This window comes from Urocitellus parryii, chromosome 5 (assembly GCF_045843805.1).
Source record: "Urocitellus parryii isolate mUroPar1 chromosome 5, mUroPar1.hap1, whole genome shotgun sequence".
NCBI classification, from domain to species: domain Eukaryota; kingdom Metazoa; phylum Chordata; class Mammalia; order Rodentia; family Sciuridae; genus Urocitellus; species Urocitellus parryii.
Window position 1 is genome coordinate 156,028,407 of NC_135535.1, and position 18,157 is coordinate 156,046,563.

The 18,157-nt window shown below is 39.3% G+C and overlaps 1 pseudogene; it reads left to right on the top strand.

Moving 5' to 3' along the window:
* The first annotated feature begins 10,993 nt into the window (after positions 1 to 10,993).
* LOC113187017 (histone deacetylase complex subunit SAP18 pseudogene) lies at positions 10,994 to 11,760 on the top strand (annotated as a pseudogene).
* The last annotated feature ends 6,397 nt before the right edge of the window (positions 11,761 to 18,157 follow it).

An 18,157-nucleotide genomic window follows, 5' to 3' on the forward strand; every position in this document is an offset into this window, starting at 1 on the left:
AGCTCTCTGACACTGAGCTCTATTCCTAGTCTACTTTTTAATTTGGCATAAAATTTGCACAAATTTTTGGGGTGCAGTATGACAATTTGATACATGTAGACAGTGTGAAATGATCAAATCAGGGTAATTAGAATTTCCATTTCAAATATTTATCATTTTATGTGTTAGGAACCTTTGGAGGCTGGGCACAATGGCACACGCCTGTAATCCCAACAGCTCGGGGGCTGAAGCAGGTGAAACTCAAGTTCAAAGCCAGCCTGAAAAACTTAATGAGGCTCTAAACAACTCAGGGAGACTCTGTCTCTAAATAAAAAAAAAAAAAAAAAAAAAGTGGGCTGGGAATGTGGCTCAATGGTTAAGTACCCCTAGGTTCAATCCCTGGTACCAAAAACAAAACAAAACAAAACGAAAACCCTTTGGATTCTTCTGTAGTTATTTTGAAATATATAATAAATTGTTGAAGATCATAGTCTATTGCACTAAAGAACACTAGAACTAATTATTCCTCTCTAACTTTATTTTGGTACTTGTATTCTACCTAGCTTCCCTATTCTACCTAGCTTCTACTGACCACCATTTTACTCTCTAATTCTATGAGACACCTAAAAAGCTTCCACAAATTAGTGAAAATGTGGTATCTGTCTTTCTATGCCTGACTTATTTCTCTTAAAATGATGTCCTCAGTTCCATCTCTGTTGCTGCAAATGACAGGATTTCATATTTCTTAAGGGTGAATAATGTTTCATCTTGTGTATGTGTGTGTGTGTGTGTGAGAGAGAGAGAGAGAGAGAGAGAGAGAGAGAGAGAGAGAGAGAGAGAGAATGATTGTGTATATGATTTTCTTTATCCATTCATCTGTCAATGGGCATCTTGGCAGATTCCATATCTTGGATATTGTGAATAGTGCAGCAGAAACATGGGAGTGCAGGTATATATTTGATAAGATTATTTTGTTTTCTTTTGGATACATACATTTCAACTGCTGTATTATATGATAATTCTGTTGTTGGTATTTTGAGGAAACTACATACTGTTTTCCATAATGGCTTTACTATTTTTTAAATTTTTTCATACCTTTATTCTATTTATTTATTTTTCTGTGGGGCTGAGGATCGAATCCAGTGCCTCACATATGCCAGGCAAGCGCTCTAGCACTGAGCCACAACCCCAGCTCCCCTGGCTGTACTAATTTATATTCCCAACAACAACACATGAGTTTCCCTTTCTGCCACACCCTCACCAGAATTTGTTATATTTTGTGTTTTTGATGATATCCATTCTAACATGGGTAAGATGATATCTCATTGTGGTTTTGATTTGCGTTTCCCTGATGATTTGTGATGTTGAACATTTTTTTTTCCATACTCTTTGCGGCCATTTGTACGTCTTCTTTGAGACCTGCCGTATTTATCTACACATCAGTCGATGGAAATTTGTGTTGTTTCCTCCATGTTTTCTTGAAATGACATAGCATCTTAGAGTAGGCAAGGACCTTCGAGTATATGAAGATGAGACCACACTGAGCAAATATAGTCTCCTTCATTACTATAAAGGTCAAATCTGATGGGTAAAACTAGGAAACCCAATACTAAAAAATATCATCTGTGGGCTAGGAATATAGCTGGATGGTAGAGCACTATCCTAGATGCAGAGAAGGTACTGGATTTGATCATAAGCACCCAAAAATAAAAATAAACAATAAAAATATCAACTATACTACAGGAAGGGTCTCAGTGTAATCTTGATGCTGCTCTGCTTTGAGCCTTGTTTCTCAAATGAAGATTGACTCCTACCTACATATCTACTAAGGAAGAAAAATAGAGTCAAAGTGTCTTAATTATTTAAACTCATTTAAAACTAGTATGCTTGTGGTGCATATCTGTAATCCCAGCAGCTTGGGAGGCTGAGGCAGGAGGATTGCAGGTTCAAAGCCAGCCTCAACAACTTAGTGAGTCCCTATGCAACTCAGTGAGACCCTTTCTAAATAAAAAATAAAAAGGGGGGACTGGGGTTGTGGCTCAGTGGTAGCGTGCTCGACTAGCATGCATGAGGCACTGGGTTCAATCCTCAGCACCACATAAAAATAAGAAAAGAAAATAAAGTCCATCAACAACTAAAAATAAAAATAAAAAGGGCTGGGTATATGGCTCAGTGGTTAAAACCCTTGAGTTCAATACCTGGTATCCATAAATAAATAAATAAATAAATGAAAGTAGTATGCTCTTGGGGCTTTGGGTAATAGCTCAGCTACATGCAAGGTCCTGGGTTCAATCCCCAGCACTGCAAAAACCAAACAAGAATAATTTTAAACAGAAAAACTAGGAAAAAAAAAACTATGTAAGAAAAATGGAAAGGGTACACTATGGTTTGAATATCTTCACCAAAACTCATGTTGAAGTTTAATTCCCATTGTAAGGTATTAAGAGATGGAGTCCTTAAGAGGTGATTGGATCTTGAGGGGGTCTGCCTTCATGAAGTATACATTAATCTCTTCTTAGATTAATGGGTTAATGGGTTATCTTGAGAGTGGTTCTGTTATAAGTGCCAGCTTTGGCTTAGACTGACTCTCTCTCTCTCTCTCTCTCTCTCTCTCTCTCTCTCTCTCTCTCTCTCTCTCGGTACTGGGGATTGAACTCTGGGGCACTTAACCACTGAACCACATCCCCAGCCCTTTTTATTTTTCATTTGAGACAGGGTCTCGCTAAGTTACTTAGGACCTCACTAAGTTGCTAAGGCTGGCCTTGAATTTCTGCTCTTTCTGCCTCAGCCTCCTTAGTTCCTGGGATTACAGGTGTGCACTACTGTGCCCAGCAGCTTTGACTCTTATGCACTTCCTCACCATGTGATGCCCTGCACCACTTGGAGACTCTACAGAGCATGCCATTAGGAAGAAGGCCCTCACCACTGTAGCCCCTGGCCTTGGATTTCCCAGTCTCAAGTAGGATGAGCTGAACAAACCTTTATTCTTTATAAATGATACAGTCTGTAGTATTTGTTATAGCAACAGAAATGAGCCTACGACAAAGATTAAGAAATATGATGGTTTCTACATAGATTCTATGAAATATATACTACAGATATGAATTATACCCTGATATTCTATCTACTCTTGAGTTCTTTTAGTTTGACTTATAGGTAATTTGTCTCAATGAGGTAACTTAAGTACCTATGAAGTATGACAATGTGGGGAACCACAGGCCGTGCACAATAGACTCATGGAATACTATTATGAATGTTTCTCAACACTGGTATTTGGATGATATAAGATGCAGGACTGTCTCAAACATTGCAGGACATTTAGCCTTCCTAGTGTTCTGAACTGACAAATGCTGGTCGTGATCCCCAGTGATTATAACTATGGAAAACAACTCCATTTGTTTTCAATGCTGAACAGGAATGAGGCAGTATGAATGAAAACTTCAAGACTGCTCCCATATTTTTTTCCTGCTCCCACATTTTAAAGATGAGGTAGCTGAGTTCCAGAAAAGCCACCAAACCAGGTTATCTTCACCCACTTCCAACTGTTCTGTCATTGTATGTAGCATTTATTCTTCTTTTTTGCTACTCAAAGTCAAAAAAGGAGCAGTTCTCCATCGGTACCTACCACCTACATCTTATTGCCTTTCTTCTCTATTCCTCTTATCATTTTTCTGAGACAATATGTTAAAGAATTAAACCATTTTGCCCATTTATTTTAATAAATTTTTATTTAGCACCAAACATGTTTCAGTCTCTGATCTAGGGACTGGGATATGGTGGTGAAAGAAAGAGGGCCATACCCTTCCTTGTGGGTGAAGTGGGAGGGATGTGGCTCAAGCGGTAGCTCGCTCGCCTGGCATGCGTGCGGCCCAGGTTCGATCCTCAGCACCACATACCAACAAAGATGTTGTATCCGCCGAGAACTAAAAAATAAATATTAAAATTCTCTCTCTCTCTCTCTCTCTCTCTCTCTCTCTCTCTCTCTCTCTCTCTCTCTCTCTCTTTAACAATAATAATAATAATTTAAAAAATTAAATTACCATAACAGTCATATACCACCTATCAATGTTTCTATCAATGACAGGCCACAAATATAATGGTGGTCCTATAAGATTAAAATCAAGCTGAAAAATCCCTATCATCTACTAATATCATGGCTGTCTTAACATAATAGTTCAATGTATTTCTCATGTTTGTGGTGATGAGTGGCATAAACAAGCCTACTGTACTGCCAGTCATATGGAAATATGACATATGCAATTATGTATAATATGTAACACTTGGTAAGGATGATAAATGGCCATGTTACTGATTTATGTACCTACTATACTTTTATCATTATTTTGAAATGTAGTCCTTCTACTTGTTTTTTTTAAAGCTTACTATAAAAAAAGTGTGTCATGTTACACTGGCAGCAGTCTGGTACAGCTCACCTTTACTGCATACCAATTCAATCTGCATAAATACACTCTATGATGTTCTCACAATGACAAAATCAGCATTATTCACAAAAGCTCAATGTGAAAAAGCTCCAGATGTTGTTAGGTAAAATGGTTAAACAAAATGTGGTAGTATAAACACACAATGGAATATTACTTGGCCTTAAAAAAGAGTAGGATTCTGATACGGGTTACAGGGTAAATCCTGAAGGCATTATGCTAAGTGAAATAAGCCAGACATAAAAGAACAAGTATTGTATGGTCATAGTGGCAAATTCACAGAGACAGAAAGTACAATAGAGGTTATAATAGGTTGTGGGGAAGGAAGAATAGAAAGTTATTGTTTAAGGAGTACACTACTTCTTTCTGGAATGATGACAGGTCCTAGGAATGTACAGTAGTGATTGTGAGATCAGGCAAGGTGGGCGGTGACCAAAGGAGGCAGATTTAAAAAGGGAAGAGTTTGGGACAGGAAAAGGTATATATATATATAAGTTTTAGGTGGACACAATATCTTTATTTTATTTATTTTTTTGTCTTTTTAAATACTTATTTTTAGTTATAGGTGGACACAATGTCTTTATTTTATACTTTTGTGGTGCTGAGGATCTAACCCAGTGCCTCACACATGCTAGGCAAGTGCATTACCATTTGAGCCACATCCCCAGCCCCTGGAAAAGGTGTTTTTAGAGTCCCTTGTCGTGCTGGAGTTGGTTGGGGGAACTGTCTGAAATCCAGAATTGGCCAAGGGGTCCTGCTGATTGACAGGCATTAATCAGGAGATCCCGCTGATTGATAGGCATTTCTGAAGGCGCCTGTCTGATATTTCTTTCCTGCGCGGGCTGCTTTGTCCTAAGTCACCACCACCAACCTGACAGTGATGTTTGCACAACATACAAATGCTCTTAACAATGGTTAAAACAGTAAATTTTTTTTGAGATGGGGTCTCTCTATGTTGTTGCCCAGCTGGTCTTGAACCCATGGGCCCAAGTGATCCTCTTGCCTCACCTCTTTAGTATCTGGGACTATAGATACTATATGCCTGGCTAAAATAGTAAATTCTGTTATGTATATTATCACATTGAAAAATATGACAAGAATAGATAATTATTTTAAAAGAGAGGTAAGGCCTCCCTGGCCTCAGGGAGAGGTCTAGATTTCATTCCAACAGTAATAGGGAGCCGTTATAAGGTTTTCAACAAGAACTAACATAATATTTTTTGTGTCTTTAAAAAGACCACTGTGCACCTCCATACCCTGTCACAGACACACACACACACACACACACACAAAAAAAAAAATCACTGTGAAAATGTGTAGCTTGTGATTCGTGTAATTAAATTTTAATGAAGTTCATTCATTAACAGGCAAAGTTGATCTATAAAAATAGAAACCAGAAGAGTGGTTGTCTTTAGGGGGAAGTGGAGACTAAAGATTAACTAATAAAGGGCATGAAGAAACATTATGGGTTGATGGAAAATTCTATATCTTTTTTTTTTTTTTTTTTTTGCACAGGAGGTGGGGGATACCAGGGATTGAACTCAGAGGCATAGGACCACTGAGCCACATTCCCAGCCCTGTTTTGTATACAGGATCTCAATGAGTGGCTTAGCACCTTGCTTTTGCTGAGGCTGGTTTTGAACTTGCCATCCTCCTGTCTCAGCCTCCGGAGCTGATGGGATTGTAGGCATGTGCCACTGTACCCAGCTGGGAAATTCTATATCTTGACTGGGGTGATGGTTACATGGGTGTGGTCATTATCAAAACCCACCAAGCTGGGCAAGGATCTCAGCTCCTTAGGAGGCAGAGGCAGGAGGATCATTTGAGCCTAGGGATTCAATGCCTCCCTATCTCAAAAAAACAAAACAAAACAAAAAATTAATAAAAATGCAAGTCCATAGTAAAGCATCTCACTGCTCCTTTTACTCCAATTAAAAATTAAGGGGGCAGGGGCTGGGGATATAGCTCAATTGGTAGAGTGCTTGCCTTGCATACACAAGGCCCTTGGTTCAATCCCCAGCACCACCAAAAGAAAAAGAGAGAGAGGAGAGAGAGAGAGAGAGAAAGAAAGAAAGAAAGAAAAGATAGGGAGCTAGCCAAGCATTGTGGTGCCTGCCCCTTTTCCCCTCTTTGCCCAGCAATAAGATGTGGAAGTGAAAAACCAGCCTCTACCTCAGAGCAAAGCCTTGTCCTTGGAAAAACCCACAGAGAGAGAATTTTAATATTTAAAAATTTATTTTTAAAGAGAGAGTGAGAGAGAGAGAGAGAGAGAGAATTTTTTAATATTTATTTTTTAGTTCTCGGAGGACACAACATCTTTGTATGTGGTGCTGAGGATCGAACCCGGGCCACACGCATGCCAGGCGAGCGTGCTACCACTTGAGCCACATCCCCTGCCCCGCTAATCATGTTTTAGAGTTGTTTTTTGATTTTCCCGCGGTGTGTGATGATTTGCTAAGAGATGCTATGATGTATGTGGGGGTCCCTGCCTTCCCCAAAGAATGTATAAAACTGCTGCAAACCCTGGGCTCGGGGCCTCTCAGGTCACCAGTTGCTGTGTGCATGCGGAGGACGGAGTTAGCTCACAATAAATACCTCTGTGCTGCTTACATTGATCTTAGTCTCTGGTGGTCTTTTGGGGGTCCCAAATTCGAGCATAACAGAAGGCTGAGGCAGAAAGATCACAAGTTCAAGGTCAGCCTCTGCAATTTAGCAAGACCCAGTCTGAAAATAAAAATAAAAAGGACTTGGGCATGATGGGGGGGGGAGGTGTACAGTGGCATACACTTTAATCCCAGTGATTTGAGAGCCTGAGGCAGGGGATCACAAGTTCAAGGCCAGCCTCAGCAATTTAACAAGGTTCTAAGCAATTTTGTGAGACCTTCTCTCAAAATTAAAATTAAAAAGGACTGGGGGATAGGTCTCCTTGGTAAAGTGCCCCAGGGTTAGGGTTAGTTTAATTCCCAGGACCCCTCTTAATTCTTGTGGAATATAGACTGAAAATACCAATTAAGTCCTAACCTTGAGTACTTAAACTGGAGAACATCAAGTAGTTTGACTCAGGATACACTAATTTGAATGTTGTAAGTATTTGCCTGGAAGGCAAGAGGTGGGCCTCCTCATTTCCTCCAAGAGCAGCCTGCACTGCCCATTGGAATAAGCTGAGGAACAGTTTTAAAATATAACCAGGGTTATATTAGAGATTTCAATGCAGTCAACCTCAGCATCAGGATTTTTACAAATACCCCAAAAGATTTTAATAACAAGTCAAGGTTAGAACTTATTGAACACCTGACTACCCTGAAAATTCCATTCTTTGGTCTTTACTATGGTGCCCTTCAAAGATTGACTGAGCATTTTTGCTCTAGAACTCTAGAAACTTCTATCACACCGTTTAAAATAAAATTTAAGATCCTACATTTCAATTTTAATTTTGGTTCCTTCTCAACCTTCAAATCACTCATGGGCCCGAACTCTGACCTAGAATCATTCTGCTTCTCTACGTATCCCCTCTCCTGCTCTCAACTGAAATGGAGATCTGCTGCTCAGGATGCCAAAAGTTCGGTCCTTGTCCCTGATGCCAATCTTTTAACTAGGACATGGTTTTGAGAAAAGGAGAAAAACAGGAACTCCTATCCCAAAGGCTGTGATTCTACCAGGATAGAGGTGATTCAGAGAAAAGGAGATTAGGGAGGAGAGATCAGGATGAAGAAGTTCAGGGAGAAGAAGATTGGGAAAAAGAAAAAAGACAAGTAAGTTTCGAAGCCACAAGGGAAACAGGCAAAGCATCAAGTGAACCCCTGTCACACTGGGAAGACCATCCTCCTGCAAATCAGTCCCTCGGCAATGCCCTGGGTTGGCTTTTGTGTGTTTTCAGATCAGCCCTCTTACAGTTCAGTTCGGGTTTTGTGTCTTCCCTTGTGCAGTTTCCTTGAGTTTGAGAGGGGAAGAACCAACCAAGGAGGGAAGAACAAGTGCCCCTTCTCCCCTCTTTGCCCTAAAAGCTGAACTGGGTGTAGGGGAAATGAAAATCCCAAGGCCATACTCAGCCTGTGTTCTAGCCTCAGGCAAAGCAAAGTTGTCTCCTTCCATCCCGTTTTGTTCTTTTTCTAATTTTAAAGGTCCCTTAATTTACAAAACGCGCGACACAAAACGCGCGACACACACACACAGGCACCCCTTCTCCTTAAAAGTCTCTCTTGACCTGTTTAGGTTTTTCTAAAACTGATTTCCACACATGTATGCTGCACCTTGAGAGTGAGTTCATGGCAATACTCATTTGTTGTCTACCTATCGAGTTCAGGACACTAGGCTAAATGACATCAGAGAACTCCAAGTACCGCTTTTTAATTTACAGAATAAGGGGATTCCTGAAAACATTTAATATAACAGTGCTTTTCTTCCTTGGACAAGGCAGACACACATTTGAGAATCTGCATTATAAGAAGGTTAAATGTGTAAATTTTGAACTAATGTAAATTTCCCAGATTAAAAAATTCATTAAGACTCCGGGGCTGGAGTTTAGTGGTAGAGGGCTTATCTAGAATGCACAAAGCCCTGAGTTTGATTCCCAGCACTGGAGGGAAAAAAATCGTCAAGAATTCCATGATTTCGAGACTGGGAGTTCATTGTAAATATCGTTGATACTTTAGCTTCTAAACAGAAATCACTTTGCCACAGTTCTTTGTCCAAATTAATCTTAAAATTTATGAAGTTTGAATTGTGAGATCTTCAGGACCCTTGTTTAAAATGAATGGTCCTATGGCCAAATTTTATGTCTGTGAAATTATTTGCCCATCTGGATTATTAGTTCTTGAACCTCAGGAATCTGCTGCCTCTTATCTCTGAATCTCACTTCTCCCCACATACATACTACAAAAAAACCCTCAGAGTTTTTACACAAGGTTCCATAAATCTTCGTTGAATTTAGAACTGTTGGAGGGAAATGGATTATTTCACATGTAATCTGCCTTTCTAAAGTAATAAAGTGACAAAAGATGGCTGATAGGAAATGACTTTAATGGAGAATTAGGAAGCCAAGATATGATTACAGGTTATCCAGCCCTGTGCAGGCAGAGGAATCCTATTTCTGGCAATCTCCCTGTACCCACCCACCTGGAGGCTGTGTTTACTGAGGGTCTATTATATGCCATATCTGGTGTTAAAAGAGGGAAGGATGGGACATGAATAAAAACAATAAGATATACTTGTTAACCCGAAGAAATACATATTGTAGGACCAAGGTCTTCAAACTAGAGAATTGATGATTTTTAGGGGATGTGTAGGTGTGTAGAATTTTAACAAATTCTAAAAACTAATTTTAAGGAATTCTACTTTCAGGGCTGGGATTGTGGCTCAGCGGTAGAGCGCTTGCCTAGCATGTGCAAGGCCCTGGGTTCGATCCTCAGCACCACATTTAAAATAAAATAAAGGTATTGTGTCCATCTACAACTAAAAAACAAATATTAAAAAAAGAAAGAAATTCTACTTTCACACTTTAAATTTCAATATGTACCCTCTCATGCCATGACCCAAATTATTCTTCCCCATTTCCCCTTCACAACAACTCTTGTCCAGTTTACAAAGAAAAGTCATGACCCACCTCCATCTTGAATGTTACTTCAGTGTGACAATGTCCACATATGACAATTCTAAGATGCCTCCAAGTCAATGGAAATGGCCCTTTAACATTAATCCTCTTAGAACTTTCTGCCCTTCCCAGACATTTTCTGTTCACTAACTGGTTGGTTAGTGAGACCCTGTCTCTAAATAATATAAACGTGTGTGTGTGTGTGTGTGTGTGTGTGTGTGTGTATACCCACACACATAGACATACATACATACATACATATGGCTGGGGATGTGGCTCAGTGGTTAAACCCCACTTGGTTTTATTTCCAGTACCAAAAAAAAAAAAAGAATTTAAGTTTTCATATTCTCTTTCTTTACAATATTAATCCTATGATGTGTCACTGAATGGAAAAACACAATTGAGTAACTGATACAGTCCAGATACATTATACTGATTCTTTTAAATGTAACTGTAAAATCTCCTTGGGAGTACCACATTTTTCAAGTTTTTGACACTGAATAAAAACCATTAGTAAACACTTATTTAGAGTTTGTGTGGATTATTCAATATTAGCTAGAACATGCTTTATCAAATCATATCAAAACATTTGTTTACTTACTACAACCCATTCATATTTGTTTTCTGTTTTGCTTGGCACATTACCAGGAACCAGGAACTTAGTGACTCAAAAAAGACACATTTATTATTTCAGTTTCCAGGAGTCAGGAATCTCAACAGAGTTGAACTGAGTCTTTTAATGGGGTCTCACAGGCTGCAGTCAAGGTGTAGTCTCAGATTTCAGTCTAATTTGGGGCTTGGGGTCATCTTTTAAGCTTTACTGGTAGTTGGCACAATTTAGCGCCTGTGGTTGTCGGACTGAGGTCACAGTTTGTTCACTGGCTGTAAGCCATCTGCTCTCAGCTGCGAGATGTACTTTCAGTTCTTTGCTATGAAGTGTTCTCACAAGCACTCTCACAGCATAGCATCTTAACCAGAGGTGCTCATGCTCGCTGCGGGGGTCGGAGGTCAGGGCGAGCGTCTCGCGGGCCGAAGAAGGAAGATGGCGGTGGAATCCCCCGTAACCCAGGAGGAAATTAAGAAAGAGCCAGAGAAGCCAATTGACCGCGAGAAGACATGCCCGCTGCTGTTGCGAGTCTTCACCACCAATAACGGCCGCCACCACCGAATGGATGAATTCTCCCGCGGAAACGTACCCTCCAGCGAGCTGCAGATCTATACTTGGATGGATGCAACTTTGAAAGAACTAACTAGTTTAGTAAAAGAAGTTTACCCAGAAGCTAGAAAGAAGGGAACACACTTCAATTTTGCAATTGTTTTTATGGATCTTAAAAGACCTGGCTATCGAGTTAAGGAGATTGGCAGCACCATGTCTGGCAGAAAGGGGACTGACGATTCCATGACCTTGCAGTCGCAGAAGTTCCAGATAGGCGATTATTTGGACATAGCCATTACCCCTCCAAATCGAGCACGGCCTCCTTCAGGGCGTATGAGACCATATTAAATTATATTTACTATCTCTCAAATTTATTTTTCAGCCAGTTATGTAAAATAAACTTACATACTCTTTCCTCCCCTGATTTTTGCCATTAAGCCTTTAAATTCTAAACAAATTGTAATGCATCTATTTAGGAGTTAGATTTGGATATACTATGGGTATAGATATTAATAGAAAGTCTGTATGTTTCACGCCTCTGTAAAATATGAAGAAAAGTGCTCTTAGCATTATGTGTACAACTGTAAAATATATATGTACAATCAGTCTGAATGTGAAAGTCAATGGAGGCATGGGAATAGGGTTTCATCTCTTATGAAGTTTATACAAAGTAGTGCAGGCGGCTATTCCCAAAGGTGAAGAATAAAAATACTGAGATTATGAAATTTAGCATGAGTTTGGGCTGTAGACTAGAGTATGCAGTTAGAAAAATGACCTAAGACAATGAGGCAGCAGAGGCTTTTTGGAATGGTATGAGCTTCAGCAAGTTGAAGGAATTGTGTTGGAAGACATGGCCTGCCTTGGTTTGGGTGCTAAAGAATAGTGTTATGGTGAGGATTTATATGCTTTAAAATGGAGGCTAGGACATTTTGAAGGCAGGAGCCAATATCTTTAAGATCTGAAAAACTGAGAAAGGGACAAAAAAAGAACCTCTTACACATCCTGTGCTGGGGGCTAGTGTATGATTTGAGAGGCATTATAACACAGTGATTAAGACCAATGTACAAAGCATTTGAATTCTGATTGTACCAGTAGCTCTGCAACCTTAGATGAATTACTTGAGTCAAGTGGGGGGGGGCAGCTGGTGGTGGTTTTCAATGGAGATACTAGTCTATAGGGTTATGAAAGTTAAAAAAAGACCTAGGATAGTGGTTGGTGGATTAGAAACAATAAATACTGGTTATTAGCCAGAAAAAAAAGAACTTAGTTAAAACTGGAAAATTATCTTAATGCATTGTTTCTCATTTTGAAGTTTATGAACTAGATAAAAATGTGTAGAAAGCCTAGTTATTTTTAGTCTGACAGTAGAAAATTGAAATCCCCAAATGATAAAAGTGCTAAAAATGTGCAAGTAGTCTCAGTAAAGTGAGTTTTATCTTGTGCATACAAAATAGTCATTTAAAATCTGATTCTGTCAGATTGGTGTCCCTGTTACAGTGAGTCCAGAATTTCAGATGACTAGATCTTAGTGGTTTTTTGCTGTAGCTTACTCCAAACCCTTAGCTTATATATTCATTCAGGCTAGATGGACCTGAGTTACTAACCTTTTGGAGAATAGCCATGATTATCTTCCTGTTTCTGGGACATGAAAGGGGGGATGATTTACTATTTAGATCCAAAGGGTGGGAACCACATTAAGGACCTTCAGAAGCCAATTTTTTCATATGGTGTGATCTCTTATCTTACAAGGGCTCTCCTGTTAATTCATGTTATTTTCTCACTAGTTTTAAAATAAAGTGGTTTAGCTGGTTTGCCCAAAAAAAAAAAAAAAAAAAAGAGTTAACCAGAGACTCTCTTGAGTGTTCTAAAACAGTTCTATATAATACTGTCATCCCTCTATACCTGTGGAGGATTGGGTTAAACCCTGGGGATATCAAAATTGTCAGATTCACAAGAGCCTTATATGAAATGGCATAGTATTTGCATATAACCTGCACATCCTCCTATATATTTTAAATAATCTCTGAATTATCTTAATACCTAATACAATGTAAATACTACATAAATATTTGGTATACTATATTGTTTAGCAAGTAATGACAAAAAAGTCTGTACATGTTCAATATAGACACATGCTCAATACTTTAGATCCATTGTTAGCTGAATCTATTGATGCAGAACTTGAAGTCTCAGAGGGCTGATATGGAGAGCCAACTGCATAATCTAATTAAAGAAGTGTCTATCTCATCATATTCAGAGGTACTGCCCACATTCAAGGTCAGGGGATAATAGAGTATATGCACACTAGGGAGCAAGAATCCTGAGGAGGGCTGGGGATGTGGCTCAAGGGGTAGCGTGCTTGCCTGGCATGCGTGCGGCCTGGGTTTGATCCTCAGCACCACATATAAACAAAGATGTTGTGTCTGCTGAAAACTAAAATAAATAAATAAATATTTAAAAACTCTCTCTCTCTCTCTTTGAAAAAAAAAAAAAAAGAACTGTGATGTAGCTCAGTGGTCAAGTGCCTCTGGTTCAGTCTCTAGTACTGCAGAAACAAAATTAATCAGATTTATATTAAACCAAAGTTGTTTTAACCTTATTTGACTGTTTAAAAACAATCTATTTTATGTGATACATCCTTTAATTTTTTTTTTTTTTTTAATTTTCAGGGCTGGGGTTCAAACTCAAGGCCTTGAGCATGCTAGGCACTCTACTACTGAGTTATATATCCAGCTCTCAAATGTAATTTTGATAATTAGGTTAATGAAGACTAACTCTGGTTAGAGTAAATGGTGGACATTTTCTGTACCTACACTGTCCAAACAGTAGCCATTAGCCATGTGTGGCTCCTGAGCTCTTTAAGCGTGGCTAACATAATTGAAGAAATAAAATTTTAATTTATAAACCAAAATTTACTAGCATAAATTTTATAATGCTGATTACATGTTGAATTATGATTTTTATATATCTATCCAAGTGAAATGCTTTATAAAATTAATTTCAAGTGTTTCAAACTTTTTTTCAGTGCTGGGAATAAAATCTATGGCCTTGAACATGTTAGACAAGACCACTGAGCTACACTCCCCAGCCCTGTTGCTAACATTTTTAGTGTGGCTAATAGAAAAATTATAATTAGGTGGATGTGATGGTGCCAGTCTGCAATTCTGGTGACCTGGGAGGTTGAGGCAGGAGGATTACAAATTCAAAGCCAGCCTCAATAACTCAGTAAGGCCCTAAATAATTTAGTGAGACCCTGTAACAGAATTTTAAAAAGGGCTGGGGATGAGGCTCAGTGGTAAAGCACCTCAGAATTCAATTCCTCATATCAAAATAAAAGAAAAATTGTAATCATATGTAATTATATTTCTACTGGACTTCATTGTAGTATTCATTAGTGAAGCTAAATCTGCAACTTCAAGGCTTTGTTTGTGGTACTAAGGATTTAACCCAGGCATACTTTATTGCTAAGCTACATTTCAGCCCTGTTTTTCATTTTATTTTGTCACAAGGTTTAAGTTGCTGAAACTGGCCACTGAACTTTCAACCCTCCTTCCTCAGCCTTCTGAGTATTACAGGTATGTGCTACAATATTCTGCTGGAACTTCAAGGTTTTGAGAAAAACATATTCAAAGTACTTGGTAAGTTTATTAAAAGTGTTGTATTGAGGGCTGGGGATGTGGCTCAAGCGGAAACGCGCTCGCATGGCATGCATGGGGCACTGGGTTCCATCCTCAGCACCACATAAAAATAAAGATGTTGTGTCCGCCGAAAACTAAAAAATTCTCTCTCTAAAAAAAAAAAAAAAGTGTTGTATTGAATTTAACAATATTTAATAGTCCTAAAACTTTCTTTAAAAAGGTGCCTCTGTTAGAAGAAAACTGTATACGATTAGTAGTTTGTTGGTAAGTTGAGATGAACTTCCCATAAAATGAGAAAGTGACTCTCACAACTAACAAATCCTTTTGAAAAGGAGAAACTAATCAAATTGTTAGCTAGAAATTCATCAAAAGTGCTTTTTGAAAGCAAAGTGAATTGTGGTATAATACTAGAAAGTTCAAAGAATTAGATGACATCAATATAACAAAATTCCTTCCATTTATGTCCATTTACATACATGGGTAAGGTATTTCAGAGCTAACTGATGCAGAAACTATCTTATTCTAGTAATAACTAATATTTATTCACAAAAATTTGGTGTAATTGAAAAAAATATACATATATATATATATTTTTTTTGCGGGAGTGGTAGTGCTAGGGATGGAACCCAGGGCCTTGTGCATGCTAGGCATAGGCTCTACCACTGAGCCACACCCAGTGGAAAAAAAGATTTTAGAGTCAGGTGTGCAGGTGTGGTCAGTCTGAGCTCTTCATTTTCAACTGGGCTATCACTCTTTTTCTTATTGATTCCTGGGATTCTTTTTAATATTAAAAGAAATGTACCTATACTATACAATAGAGTTAAGGTCTCCAACAGCTGGGCCAGGTGGTGCACACCTGTAATACCAGAGGCTCAAGAGGCTGAGGAAGGAGGATAGAATTCAAAGCCAGCCTCAACAATGGCAAAGTGCTAAGCAACTCAGTGAGACCCTGTCTCTAAATAAAATACAAAATAGGGCTGAGGATGTGGCTAAGTGTTTGAGTGTCTCTGAGTTCAAACCCTAGCAGTACCAAAAAAAAAAAAAAAAAAAAAAAGGATTCTGTTGCTAAAACCAACGTTTGAAAATAATTGCCTATATGCTACTTTGCAACTTAACCTTGCTGATAAAAACTTGGCCACTCATTCCTTTGGGAATCTTTATCATTTAGAGTCCAGGAATATTTGTCCTATGTATAAGAACTTGAAGAGCTTCCTCATTAAAAAAAAATAGTCTACAATGTGAGAAGCTTATTTCAGAGTGTATTAATGCTAAAAATAATTATCAGGTGGTCAAGGCAAGTTTGAGAGGATATCTGAAAAAAAAAATGAATGTGACTGCAAACTAAAGATCAGAAAATGACTTGAGATTCAGGTAAGTTGTGTGTAACGACTGGTAGACCAGATGTGTAGTTGGGAATTTTTTGTTTTCTGAATAAAATTTCTCTCTCATTTATCTTACCTGCATGCATACTGCAACTCTGAACTTTCAGCACACTAAAAATTATATTGATCATATAGTATTTCTTATAATTCACAAACACCACAAGTGGCCTACAATGTGAGAAGCTTAATTCAGAGTGTATTAATAAGGTGGTCAAGGCAAGTTTGACACATAATAATATGCAACAGGATATATAAGCTTACAGACATCCTTTTCTTAAGAAAGCTAGGAGGAATTTTGTTTCTACTTTGATGGGACACAGGCTATCAAAATTTCATACAGTACAGTCCACTACTGTGGTTGAAAATCCATTCATGAAATATTTTGTAAGATAAAATACACACAGTAGACAGAAAACTGGGCCAAATAGATCAGCCAGGAGGAGGCATGCCTGTGTAGTCAGGAATCAGCAAGAGTGTAAAAAGGAAGGAAAGACAATAGGATTTGGTCTTTGGTTAGAGGAAGACTTCAAATATGATTTTAAGGATTCTAGAATGAGAGATAATCACTTTCAGAAGGGAAAAGTAACTAGTTGTAAGGGGAGAGTCTCAAGTCTTACTTGAGATACTTTTAGATGTAGATGGGAACTTAGATATGTTTCCAAAATTCTTTTTTTGAAGAAACAGAGCTTAAATTGATTGCCTAAGGGGACCCAGGTAATTGGTACAATAAAGTCAGGGCCCATGTTAAATTTAAGGAATGCTGTACTATAAACTTGGAGAGGCCCCATACGTGCATAAAATGCAGCACTCCAGACCTATGCCATACCAAGCACTGGCTAAAGATCTATCATGTGTAATAAGGTCTTTAGTTAAGGCTAGCTATGGAGTTGACAGAGGCCCAGAATTCAGGTTTCTGAATTTTGTATTCCTCACTATACAGCCTAGTTATCTCATTTAATTACCACATAACCCTTTAAAAGGAGTATTGTCAATTTAGAGATGAGAAAAAAATGGGTTCAGAAAAAGAATGGACCACAAACATAAACCAAACAGATGCGCATAGGGGTCAAGTCCTGTTCTTTCTGTGCTCTTTCCCATGCTATCCCATTTGATCCATTACACTTTGAAGCAGGTACTGGGGATTGAACCTAGGGGCTATCATTGAACTACATCCCCAGCCCTCTTATTTTTGAGACTTCCATAAGTTGTTCAGGCCAGCATCAAACTTGCAATCCTCCTGCTTAAGCCTACACTACCACAGTAATTATTCATGTGAGATAACCGTCTCAGAGGTGGGGATTCACCCACAATTTGGGGCCAATTCTGAGGCCAGAAAGCAGGCTGGCTAATCCCAACCCCCAGGCCAAAGGTCTTTCCAGGGGGACAAATGCCTTTAAGGATCCGACAATTCATACCACCCCACAAGTGACAGAGGGAAAAAGCAATTGACTAAGGAGAAAAATGTGCTAAAGGAGACTTGTCAGAATGGTGTGAGGACCCTGGGGCAGAAGCTGTGCCCTCTCGCCTCTACTTCCTACACTTTTAACAAAACCGACCCACTATCCAACATATTTCTGGAACCTAAGCTGCAGCCAGTTTCACTCCTTATCTCCTCTCGGGGGCCGTTTTAACCCTTAGCTAAATCTACACATGACTACAACGGGCAAGGTGTCCACTTCAGGCAGAAGTGGAACTCGCAGTGTGAACCCTGACTTCAGACACTCCGGGGTAGTGATTTGAGGACGGTTTGAAAGAGAAGTTGAAAAGCCGCCAAGGGGCGAGTTTGGCTGCACCACACGCCGGCTACCGAGGGGTGGGGCCGGAGGCAGGCCAGGCCGCGCTTCCTCCCGGCCCCAGCAGAGCCGAAGACGCCCGGGCCTCCGCCCGCCACGTGACCCGCGGTGTTGTGGTCCGGCCCGCGTGGGTGGCGGGAGTGGCGGGAGGGCGGGGGCGGCGAGGGGGCGGGTCACGTG